This window comes from Pyxicephalus adspersus, chromosome 5 (genome assembly GCF_032062135.1).
Source record: "Pyxicephalus adspersus chromosome 5, UCB_Pads_2.0, whole genome shotgun sequence".
Taxonomy (NCBI): Eukaryota; Metazoa; Chordata; class Amphibia; order Anura; family Pyxicephalidae; genus Pyxicephalus; species Pyxicephalus adspersus.
In genome coordinates this window covers 127,026,528-127,040,304 of record NC_092862.1, presented here as the reverse complement: position 1 = coordinate 127,040,304, position 13,777 = coordinate 127,026,528, and positions in this window count along the sequence as shown.

Sequence of the window (13,777 nt, the reverse complement as noted above, 5' to 3'; positions counted from 1 at the left end):
TAAGACAGTGTCTTATCATCGGGGAAACAGGGTAGTTCATAATTCATATGTGCAGCCTTACAATAAACAGGTTTCCTGTTCCTACAACACATGATTCTCTTTTTAAGAACATTTGTAACAATCAGTGATTGGTGCAATGTCATTGCATTAAATTGTTTCCCTTTTTGTGTTTAATATTCACATAATGCCCAACGTATTGGGAATTCTATGAAACCAATTCAATCAAATCATTCATCAGTACTTGTTTTATGTCCATCATACCCAATCAATACTTTAGATGCTGGAACGGGTCTCTTTTTAAATAAAAGCAGAAATGTATGCCTATGTAAAGGGCAAATAGAATATACAATACAAAGCTCCATATTATGGGTGGGACATGGATAAATGACTAGTATGCAGTATTTATGACGAGGAATGACAAACCTGAAACAAATGATGTTTATGTGTGACTTGTTTTTACAATTTCCAGTAATCCTATCCCATAAGTCACATCCCAGTTATATGGGGGAAGTTCCCAATGCTAGTCATACACAAAGCAGACAAAGGAAAACAGAGAAGTCTGCATTTTGTGATGTTTACAAATGACCCCTAGTGTGCCTGGACTCTGGGCTTGTTTTCTTAATGTATTTTTAGCACTTCACATATCCTAAAGATCAGCTTTGTGGAAAAAAAGTTCATGTTTTACTTTTTTGTGCTGACACTTTTTATGGTTTTTATTAATTGATGTTTTTTTAATAACGGGTTATTTTGCAAGACCGATGATCAGTGAACCAAAAGCTGACATTTTTAAAAGTACTCTTTCAGTGGGGCACTCTGTAAAGAGGTAAATGCTTGTTTTGGTCCAGGAGTAATGTAAAAAGGACGATTACTTATTACCAAAGTCCTTGCCTTTTCCCCTCAGTGCTAATCTGCTCTCCAATGCTCTGGGTTGTGTTGGGCCCCTGGCATCTTCATTTTTTGCAGGGGATAATATTAGTACATGCGCCTAGAGTCTCCAGAGGAGCCTGCAGGAGCAAGGTACAGGTTTACAATAAAAAATCTGGCAACCTCTGGACCTGAGGTGCACCAAATTTTCAAAAATTACAGATTTTTAAGAAATTATACTTACCTCCACACACAGACTAGTCTTCCTCTCGCTGCACCCTCGGACATCTAGCACAGTTCCACGGTGCAGGGATATCTCAGCATGTATTTAGTGTAGCAAGCAAGACCTAACAGCTGTTTCTGCTGAACAGCGCCATCAAAACATAAGTGGCCAAACAGTGTACTACAGTCCCTGTATTGAAAATGCGATCTGAAATTAATGCCAAGAAACTGAAGGAACTGGATTATCGATGGCCGGATTTTCGACTGTCAACCTGTTCTTTATACATCCATCCTATACAAAACTGAATATTTAACCCTTGTGGTGAGAGACAAGCGGGCAAAGTATCTCTACTGCCAAAAATAGGGGCATTTTAGGGGCCCATTGACAGCTTTTCATTGCATTGCATGGAAGCATGTACTTAACATTCCTTTTGTGCATAATAATGTACATTGGGTTGACCCAAAATGAGATTAGTTAGGTCCTAAAAGAAAATAGGGACACATCAATTTGGTTCCAAAAAAAAGGACATCTGGGAGGTAAGTTTTTACATGTAATCCAGTGACCGGCCATTTCATGCACCTCCAGTCAGACAATGCTTAAATGCCTGGGTACCCACATAAGAAATGATCTCATTTAACAATCCAGCAGAATCGTAAACTGCTTTTTTATTTGCTTGCTAATGAAATACAGCATTGTTTGGTTTCTCCATTTATTTCCGTATATCTGACACATGACTTTTCATGGGACATGCTTTTATTTACAGGCTTTCCTATTTAAGTCCTTTTATAGTGACCTCTGATTTAGAGAAACATGCAATGCTTTGCTGGATTCATAATATTTACTAAAGCCATGGCAATGGAGCAGCAATGCAGTGTCTGTGGGCTGTAGCCCTTTTATATCACGTAGCCACCCACCAGAGTGCTTTGAGCCAGGCTACCCCTCAGAATGCAGGGGGTTAAATGGGAAACTATTCACCATGTCAAAGGCCACATACTTTTAGTAATTGGGATCTGAGTCAAGTTCTCCCACATCTCAGACAGTATGTGACTTCAACAGCCAGGGCTTGCTCTTCTTACAACTGTTTATATAACGGAAAGCAAGAAAAACAAACAACTTCTGCTACAAAAAATCTCTTAGTACTTCATAGTATGTATTTTATGTTTTTAAAATGCAAAATACTAGAAGAAGAATAAAAAAAGGAAAGTAAAATAAATAAAATCGGAATTTTATCTATATCATCTTCTTATCATCATTATCTGTTTATTTTTGTATTGTCTTCCTATCACAAGTACCAGTTATCTATCATCTATTATATCTATATAGCACCAATTTAATATGTAGCAATTTACAGAATCTATAGCTGTGTCCCTAAGGCCCCTTTTAGACTTGAAGTGAGTCGCAACTTTGTACTGCATGCCAAACCGTGCAACTGCATGGGAGTGTTTGGGGCTCACTTTGTGCAGCATTTGGGGTTGCAGCACGGTTCCTGAAAAGAACATGTTGCTTTTGGCCCTGTAGTTGGTTTTCCTCCATTTGAGGAAGAACCACTTTGCAGCCCTAGTGAACTGCACTGCAAATCAAACACTACAGTTGTTTCTACAAACTGCTTCTGTGTGCATATGGGGGTACCCAGGCATAGCTAACCACATGGTTTTCAATCTGCAGGAAGCCTAACTGTCCCTCAGAGCAGCAGTTGCCAACCGGTGGTCTGCGGATAACTGGTGGTCCACGGGAAAATTTTGGTGGTCTGCTTCTCTGACCAGTGCACCCCCCCCCCCACCAGGGTCTTTCTTCTGACCCCGCTGGGGTTAAACACCCGCCAGGGTCACGGACCATGTCTCCCGTACAGACTGTAGGCTCAGGGCGGTGGGCAGATTGTCTCTGGAGGCCTGGGATGGGAGAGTGGGCGAGTTCTGTAATTATGACGTCACTCTGGAGGAAGCCTCTTACCCTTTGAGTGACACGTTGCTCACCAAGGATGCACGATCCGGAGTTCATGCATTTAGTGGTCCGTAGGTCCGAAAAGGTTGGCAACCACTGGCTCAGAAGAGTTCACATTCTAACATCCCTGCCATAGCCTTGTGCCTCTAACATAGTCCAAGGCAGTGTTTCTTAGCCTTTTTAACATAGGGGGAAACTTGTAGTACTATTCAAGTCTTCTATAATTACTAAATCCACAGCTATCAGTACATTAGTATGGTGGCCATTAGAAAGAATGTCTCATATTGCTGGCTAGTGGGATGAATGTCACCCATACAAATAGCCAAAGAGGGGTTTGGTGTCAGTTAAAGTGACCTGAGACAACAAAACTGTTCATTGCTCAATGAACCCCCAGCAACCTCTGGAGGAACCCTAGTTGAGAAACACTGGGCCAAGGCTTAACTGTGGAGAAGCTGTTTAATCTGAACATCGTCTATTTCTCTTTTTTTACTGTATCACAAAAACAAGTTGATCTTTTGATTTACATATATATAATTAAAATACTTGAACTTCTTTCAACTGCTTGTATAACAGAAAGCAAGAAAAACAAATATCCAATTCTACAAAAAAGCCCTTAGCATTTCATAGTAAGTATTACAAAATAAAAGAAGAAGAATAGGAAGTAAAATTGCTGCAAAAACAAACTAGACTCCTTAAACAATGCTTTCAGTTGCATACATTTGCAAACATTTGTGAAAGCCACACTTACCCTATTCATGCCTCTGTATATGCATTAGGGAAGTCCACGTGGTGTATCTCAGCCAGTTTCAGTATTAATAACTAGGGTGGACAACAACAAGCTTGTTAGATTTACATACAGTAGAGCTCCATCTTCTGTTGTATAATTCTGTATCAAACGTCCATGGATAAATCATTGGATTATTGCAATGTGCAAATTTTTACAATAAAGATTTTTTTTCTGATCAACCTATTTGAAATAGCTGCACGATAGGGTAATACCTGTCCTCATGACCTATAGGGCCCTTATTTTGTTACTGATTATTACAGGCACACAGGTTAGGTGGTTATCATTAAAATCATGCAGTGTGGTATCCTGGATTCAGTTCCACCAGGGTCCTCCTATTATCCAAAAACATACTGAAAAGTACATTGGTGTAAAAACGTCTTCTAGGGAGAATTGTAAATACCATCAATAATGAGTTATGAGACTAATCAAGACCGACACAATTAGTTCTATGTACTCTGCTAAGTGACAAAGAATGTTTCTGCACTCTAGCAAACCACATTCTCTAACTTTGTCACTGATTCCAGTGGGCCAATTCTAAAAACTTGTTACAAAGGGAAATGGTCTTGTTGTCTATTGGAACTGACATTCCATCTTCTACTTTCTTTGGCGAGGAAACCATGAGATTGGCTGCTGATGGCAAGGCTACCATTGTTATTGTTATACATAGTAACTGTATGCCTGTAAAAGTACGCTTCCTTGCTTCTTTTATACCTTTCCTGTGGACTCTAATGCCTCCGCATCTCCGGGTAAAGATGTTTAAACCTTATATTGTTCAACTTGTTTGTCCAAGAAACAGGAAGCTGGGACTTGTTTTCCTGTCTGTATTTGTGAATGAGTACACAAGGCATTCATGTGTCGGTCCTCAAGGAGAAAGAAGGATGTGTTAAAGGAAAACTACAATGTCACTGGATACCCCTCTCTATTTATTGTTCTAATGTAAAATTTTAAGTAAATGAAGTAGTATTTTTTTTTACCTATTTTTAAGTATGAGCAAAGTTTTTGGTGATAATGAGTTTGCTACAAAATTTTGCCAAAACTCAAATTCTCAGTATAGCTTATTGAATTGCTTGGGAAACATTTTATTTTTTACTCTTTCCCAATCTTTTATTACTTTTTTAAAACTTTTTTTGGGGGGTGGGGGTGTTCATTATTTAAAGGCATGTTTACAGTAGTGAGTATTGTGGACGAACATTTTGAGTGCCACCTCCATTGAGTTGAATTAGAACCTCTTCCTGCCCATTATGCAAGCATTTGTAAGCATTTGCATTTTTTTTCAAGCAGTTGTAATAAAAAAAGTAAACAAGAACAACATGCATTGCTGTTCTAGGCTTTTGCAGCCATTTGGTAATGCTTCCACAGGCAGATGCTTGATATAGCCCAGTGGGTGCTGCCTGTTACTATGGCAAGGTAAAATACGTCTAAACATGCCCCTAGTGATGTTTGTACTTTGTATGTTCTGTTTTTTTTTCCTTTTATATATTTGTTACTATATACAGTATTTTATAAACATTTTATTTAAACATTTTATTTAAACATTTTTATTTATTTTTATTTCCTCCAAGTTAAACAAAGCTTACAAACGCTTAGGTAATGTACACACGCCAGATGATTCACGTGCGATTATCGCTTCAGGGCTGATATTAAACATGACGTGTATACAGCGCTTGTCTGACACTGTTCATGGATCCGTCCTGGCAGATCCATGAAAGACAAATAATTGTAATGCAAGTGAAGAGGAGAGAGCACAGCGGGGTGCCCCTCACTTATTCTCCCCACTCCCTTCTCCATAGAGCAGAACGGTGCTGTATTTACCGCACTCATTCATGCATCTTTCAGTGGTTTGTTGGAAAGGATTGTGAAAGATCCTTTCCAATGACAAAAATCTAACTTGTGTACGCAACCTTACAAGTCATTTAAAAACAACCCCAAACTACCTTTATTTCCTTTTTTTTTTTTTCTTACTCCGGAGAAATAAAATAAATGCACCCTTGCAGTGGGGTTACCCATGTAGTACGGGGGTTAAATGATCATTTATATCCAGAGGGCTTAGAAATCACACAAAACTTCTATTTAAACTCTTCAACAGGCTTATTCTCCTGCATGACATCACAGCCTCTAAAACTCCGCTATCTGAGGTTGCAGGCCTGACATCATTAATAATGTAGGACCAATAATTCTGCATTGTAAGTGAGAATGCTGAAGGCTTGAACTCAAACCAGAATGTAATGGTGAAGAGGCATGGGCCAGTTGCCAGGGGTCTGCCTCGGGCTCAGCACGGTCCCAACCTCTCCCCTTCAAGTGAATAGGAGCAATTGGTACCCTTTATTTGTACCTGGTTGTGGGGGATTGCAGCACAGTTAGCAACAGTGACATGTTGCTTTTTGTTTCAGCATTATGGCTGGAAAATCTGTGTTGTTGCTGAAATCACATGGAAATCGTTTTGCCTTGGCGTTTGCCTTTCCCAGGTGCACAGCAACAGTTTGCTATATGCCTGGCTGAAACCTGGATTGTTTAACACCACAAGTTGGAGAGGGCCCTAATAGTGAGGACCAAACAATGTAAATTTGTTTTTAAATTTAATAAATAATTAACAATTTAGCTGGATTTATCAGGTTCTCCAAGAACGGAAAAGATAGACTATCATGGAAGAAGCAGGGTGAATGGATCTGATTCAGGATTGAAAACATTTTTCAACTAATAGCAAATGATTTTTAAGAACTTCATTCTAGGTTTGCTGAATCAACCAGGTTCTCCCATGATGTTCTATCTTATCCAGTCTTCTCCAATCTAAATATTGTGCAGTCTATTATCTAGCCATCAGATAGAACTTTGGATTTATTTTCATGTGCCTGCTATCATTCCTGTTATATAGAAAGCTCAGTGGGCCTGATTTATTAAGCTCTCCAAGGCTGGAGAGGATACACTTCATCAGTGAAGCTGGGTGATTGAAAACATTTGCTAACAAATAGTACATGACCCAGGAAATCCATTCCAGGTTTGCTGGATCACCCAGCTTCACTGATGAAAATGTATCCTCTCCAGCCTTGGAGAGCTTTATTAAATCAGGCCCTGTAATTCAAGCTCACATTTACTCACAGCAATGTCTGACTGCAGTGACTCATCTCTTATTGGGGGTTCAGTACCAAGTCCTAATAAAGCAAAGCAGTACCACACAGCAGACTGTTTCTAATATGCGATCTTTAGCTGAGCTGTAGTACTTTGGGATCCCCTTGTCATTTAATATCCCTTCCTATTGTATGATACTTTCCCCACCTCCTAGATTGTAAGCTCTTCGGGGCAGAGTCATCTCCTCCTCCTGTGTCGGTATCTGTCTGTCATTTGCAACCCCTATTTAATGTACAGCGCTGCGTAATATGTTGGCGCTATATAAATACTGTATAAGAGTAATTTATCAAATGTTTATTTCAAAACAAATTACATACACTGTATAAAATGGTATAAACCATTAAATGTATATAAAAAATGGTATAAATGTACAATTAAAATACAGATGTAAAAACAAGTTCTAATACCTATATTACTAAAACAATAACTAAAATAAAATGAACCTCAAATCATTAAAGTTTCCTTGTGTTATTGTGCGGATGAGAAGTCCTAAAAATGATTTATTGGGTTAAATGTTAAATAATGCTATATATTGTATTTATTTAAACACACAATAAAACACAAAATGTAAATTAATAGGCATGCTAGGATTTTCAGGAATTATGTAAGTTTGGTGCTAGGTGGAATTATTGTGGCTCCTGACAGATTTATCCTTCATTGGCTCTTGCTGTCATTTTACCTTGACATGCCTGCTGTAAATGCTCACTGCACACCTGATCCCACAGATCCTTATTCCATGTACTCAGTACAGCACTGCTTTTGAAATATGTTGGCTCTGTATAAATGAATAAATTTAATAAATAACGTATGACCAGGCTTATCCAGTTCCACAGATTTATTGTATTATTTTCTACTTTAGCAAAGCACCAGAATATCCATAGAACTGTTCATGGCTGTGAAAATGATTAGTGCGCTTGTGTTGGAGCATAGCTGTCCTGCATGGAAATTTAAGGAACATCATTTCTCTGACATTTGTGTCATTTATTTATCATTTTTAACTATTTCCAATACAAGAATATGCTTCTTTCTTATATGCCTAGAAAAGATACAGAGGGTGGTAAGTCTCTTCCCCAACCCTCTATGGCAGGTAATGTGAGATTTCCTTTGAACAACAGTGGCATGATGGATTAGTGGCTAGCTCTCTCACCTGGTAGTACTAAGGTCCCACGTTCTATTTGCATGGATTTTCTGTGGATTTTCCTAGTAGCTCCCCCAAAATTTAGACAAGTCATTCTTAACTAGTATTACAATGAACCCCAGGGTTCCTCCAGAGTGACTCATTGGTTAGCTAGCATGTCTCTGTTTTCAAAGTCTTCCTGGGCCTCTCTGGAATTGTATCATGTCTGTACATCTGGATACAATGTCTATAGTATATTTTCCTATTTCCCATATTTTTATTATGTTTACTAGAGAGCTCCTTGGCCATTTCGTCAAGGCCTTTGTGTAGAATGTTTACCAACAACTCAAGATTTCTTTACCTGAGGCCAGATAATGTAAAAAGGCCGGGTAAGACAATGGGCACCATTTTGCCCTCTCTCTCTCAACAGCATTCTGGTTCGCCGTCTTTTTTATTATTTTTTAGTATTCAGGAAGACCTTATCCAAGTCTCAAGAATGTAGTTGGGGATCAGCTTTTTTTGGCAAGGTTTTTTTTCACAAAGCTGAAGTGAAGCTCACTTAGAATGCATTTATCTAGGTGAGTGCTTAAAACACTTTATTTTATCTGTTCAGTAGCAATTTGAATGCCATTCACTATTTGTTCACTATTTGAGCATGAATGCATTGAAAAAAAATACAGTATTTGAAAATGGACACCCACACCTACAGAGCCCCATATAACAGTAAAAATCTAATAGCGGGTCTAACCCCAAAACATTTTGCCTGGACATACACTTTCCTTAAATACCTAAAAGTACGTCTTTGGGTTTCGAGAGAAAACTGGACAATGGGCTGTATACCCAAACATGGGTAGAATATATTTATTCCAAGCAGAGAGGTGGCACTCTGATAAGATTGGAAGTACAAGGTATCAGTGCAAACCACCATTCAGTTGTGTTGCCCTGCAATTTATTAGAACTGAAGAAAGAGAACTACCAATAAAGTTGTAGCTGTTGCCCTTATCAAAAAATAAGTTCTTATTATTAATTGTTAGAAAAAATGTAGCTTTTATGAATCAAATTTTTCATATAGAAAAAAAAGACAAAAATAAAGTCTTATGATCTTTATAAAACAAATGAACCCACAAAAAGATTGTGCTCAATTCATATTTAATTCTGACATAATTGTGCCCTTTTCAAACAAACAATAATTCCAATTTCAACAAACATGCCTTGCATCAAACAACACTTGCTAAACAAAGTAAAGAAATGCATCAATACAAAATAGCTGCAATCTAATTCAGCATTTCTCTTTGTAGTGTGCTAGAGACTACGTGAGATAAATCAATGGGTTTTATAAACATATTTTTCTTTTCTTTTGTTACAAAGAGAAAGAGCGATCATGTTAAGCAGGTTGTACAAACTATACCCTACTTTACAATGACCGGAAGGAAAATGAGGAAATGGACGATTAAGGTCTAGCTACTTACTTGGAAGGAAAGCCGAAACTCAGCTGTTCCACTCACTACAATAGACAATACCAGAATTGAGTTTCAGATTTTTAAGGTGAGTTTTTTTTTTAAGCTAGAGAGAATATTGTATTACATTTGCTCTATATATTATAGTGAAACACAATTTTTACCTCTTCTTTACTAAAATCCATTCTTTCTTTTTACCATATTCCTTTGAAATAAACCTGTCAACTATTTTAAATGTGAGAGACAACCTACCAGGGAGAAAAATGTGAGTAAAAGTTACCTTTATGAGCCAGAAAACACTTCTTTGGCCTGAGCCTTGCAAAACTGCCATTTCCCTTGTCTGGTCTGACTATACTAGACTGTACAAACTGTAGCAATGGAAACCATAATTAGACAGAAAACCCCTATTGTCCACTGAAGCTTCATTGAAGCCATTACTGAACAGGGAACAGCCCATATTGACTACTCAGGAACTATAGTTGAACAGGGAGTCATTATTGGCCATTGAAGCACTATCTTTGCACATGAATCCTTTTTGGCTACCGAAGAACTACTATTGGACAGGGAGCCCTTATTGGCCACTGAAGCATTACCATTCAAAGTCCCAATTAGCCCCTAAAGCATTATCTTGAGACAAAATTGAAGTTGGCATGGGATAGGCTGCAGATAAGGGGAAACATAACTAGAAAAGTTTACACAGGGCAGTTTTCAATGCAATAAAGGTGCCAGTGTATAACCTGTTCTACCAGATAAACTGCAAACCTGTTATTCAAGAGTAATGTCAGAATCCCTGGGCCCTTGAATATAGAAGAGGGTGCATGGTCTGCTGACTTTGAAGAAGCTTTCCTCCCCAAACTACTGGGCCTTGAGGAGTGTTTTTGTGGTGGACAGTGTGAACCATGTGACCTCAAAACTGCCAATCTTTGGCACCCACCGTGTTAATTTTTTATCAGATTCTTAAAATATAGCCCTATAAAATACCTTGGGGGGGGTTGCAAGCCTTCTTTCCTAACAAAAGCTAATAGCCAGATCTTCCAAACCTTCCCTAACTACTTGATTTATCATGGTCTTAGATTCTTTACAGAGATCCACAATCATTTCAAGATCAAAAGAAAGAAGTACAGCCTCTTATACCCAAGACAGGCTTATGAGTATAGGATGGCTATACCACTTATTTCCTTGATATTCCAGGGCCTGCATCCAACTAGCTGAACATAGCCTAAGGCATCAGTAAGTTCTGGCAGAAAAAGGTTTGCTCATACCAGCATACTTTTTCTCTGTTCAGATTTCTTCATGTGCCTGTACCTCAAACCTTACTCTGAAAAAGTTTGCATCATTACATACCACTTGGTGATATTTATTGCACTGCCACCCCAAAAGGCTTAGATTTATTACCCTAGAATGCACTTGAGACCTCAATTGAATCTGAGAGGGTTTTCTCCCCACCACTGCTCCATAGTATAGGATGTACTTGTATATGCAATTGGTATCACATGGGAAGGACCAATACATTCAATCTAATTGATGAAGCCTCATGGAGTCCATTGCAATCCCTGTTGATGCCAATCAGAGGCATGGGAACCAAAACAGCCATATTACCAAGGGCCCCATTTTGCCTTTACTTTGACTCAAAGTATCTAGCCTTACTTAAAACTGAAATGATTCTTTGGACAAACTGACCCTTTAAGAGCAATACAAGCACATCTGATAGTTATACAGTGCATTTATTTAGGAAAGAGGGACAGTTGGGAGCCATCTAAAAACACCATCAGCAGCTTTTAATGTATATTCACTGTCCTGTTCTTTTTAATGGCAGACAGAATAATCATTCTTAGTTAAAATGAGCTTGTAATGGACAGAGAAAATGGACCCAATAATTCTGGAGCCAGACAAGGCAATTTACTTGTACTTTTTAGGACCATGTATTGGAGCTGCAGTAAAACCTATACACTCAGACACACATATAATATTCTCTGTTATCTTTGACAGTCATAATTCAGAGCTTGACAGGGTTCCAGGTCCAAGAAGAGATATTGAATTGTAAAAGTGCAATAAGGAACAGCAGAATAGAAAATCCATATTGTGTTAGTCTGGGGATTAGAGGATAGCCCAGGTCTAACTGGAAACAACATTCATCTGGAATTTATAGTGAAGGTTTGAGAACATAAAGTTTGTGTATATAGGAGAAAGAATGAATGCTTTACATAGATGGCATTGGTCTGTTAAGAAAACAAATCAATATAAAAGTTGGCCATATTCTAGGCTTTAACATTTGCTCAATGCAGAACAATTCTACTAACAGATGTAAACCGCATTTGTACAACCAAATATGATAGAAAATGTGTGTACCATAATAGGGGCCTGTACTCCTCATAAGTGCTTGTAACAGTAAATTCTAACCCATTCCTGTACATTGCCTTAAAAGACAGAAAATAATGGATCTTGTTAAAATGCAGTGTTAGGGCAGCTCATTGAACACACCTGTTCACCATGGAGCACTGCCCGAATTGTAGTGTGCTGCAACTCATAAGCTTCCAAGTTGAATTTTTGCGTTATTGCATTGGGGTGCAATTAAAAATGAGAGTTGGTAATGTGCACTGTATTGTTCACATGGTTATGGTGTGTTGGCCCTAACTAAATGAAGCTGTTTTACTAAACTTAGGAATTGTTACTAAAAAAGTGAAAATATTCAATTTATGTAGCAAATTCCTGATCACTTTCAATAACCAATATTGTGCAGATGCTACAGTGAATATGCAAAATGTAAGCTTCTTTGTAAATCAGCCTTATTGGCATTTTGTTTGCTACACAACTATATAATAAATAGTAGTTATTGTTTTTTTTTTTTTATTAAAAATACTGTTTGCACTTTTATCTTATAATTGTTTTGCATCACGGAACTTCTGACCACCTGCAGTCTCTGTTAAAGGAACTTGAAAACTGATGGTGACAACTCATCATACCTGCATGTTGTATGTCATCATCGCTGTTGTAGTCCCAATTGGCAAAAGAAGAATTGAGAGTATAGGGAGCATTGTCACATTATAACAAAAGTTATAAACAAGTTTTACTTGCTGAGCTTTTAAATGATTTAGTTAGATAAGGCATATATATCATTTTAGAGAGTAGTTTTGCTTATGCTTTAAATATAAACTACAAAAACAAAATTACAAGAGCTGCTAGTGCTAAAGGTGCTGGCTCCAGGGCTTTAATTTGGATCTTACCTTCATTGCCTTGTGAATCACAGGCTTAGAGCAATCTGTGGTCAGTAAATTCTTAAAGGTGTGAAATCACTTCCTCCAGGATTGTTTCAACTTTTTTTTTGTTCTATTAGGCTTTTTCATATATAGTCATAGTATGTACACTCTGCCCTGTAAAGTGCTTACTTTTTTTATTGTCTTATTCAGTAGTTGTGCTGCAGAAATTTAGAGTGTATATAAATCTTAACAACGTACTTCTCTCATTTGTAAGAGTACATTATGTGCAACGGACCACATTTTTTAATTGCACTTTAATGCAAACAACAGAAAAGCAGTCTAATGCAGCAAACCACAATGCAGGCAATTCTCTAAATATATCATTAGAAGTTTTTATCTGTCCACAAAGTCCATAAAAATACCTGTTGATCAGGTCAGAAATCCAGAACTGTTCTGTGTTTAATTCAAGGGGAGTAATTAGTTCTTCTAGGGCTTCCCTCAAACATTCCCTAGTGTGAATCAATTACTGCAATTGAAACACATGGACTTGCTACAAGGGAATGTCGGATTCCCTGTTTTATAAATAGAGCCCTAGGTATTGTCTTGACTACACAATGATTGGTGTATACTTTTGGAGATGGAAGTGGGGAGTGGGAGGGTCTGAGTATTTTGCAAAATACAATTAGCCAAGACTAATACCAATTAGAATTATTAAGAGTTATTTACTGTCATTTAAGCACATAGACTTGGAAGATTCTTTACTGGGAAATGTTTCTTTGAAATGTCAGACTCACTACTTTCAAATAAACTCCAAAGTGTGTTGTCTGCACAGGTTGGGTTAAGTTTACTTCCTTTCTAGCATATTAAGGCTTAGCCTGCATGGACTCTTTCCCCAATGTTTCACCTTAGTGTTTAAATGCACAAGTTTGAAATTTCCATTCATTCCAATGGGCCAGTCCACACCAGAGTGGTTTCTTGATGGGCTGTAGAGAAAATCCTGCTCCCAAATGCCCAAAAAATCTACCTAAATGAACCAAAACACCTCTCAAAATGCCCATAAAGGCC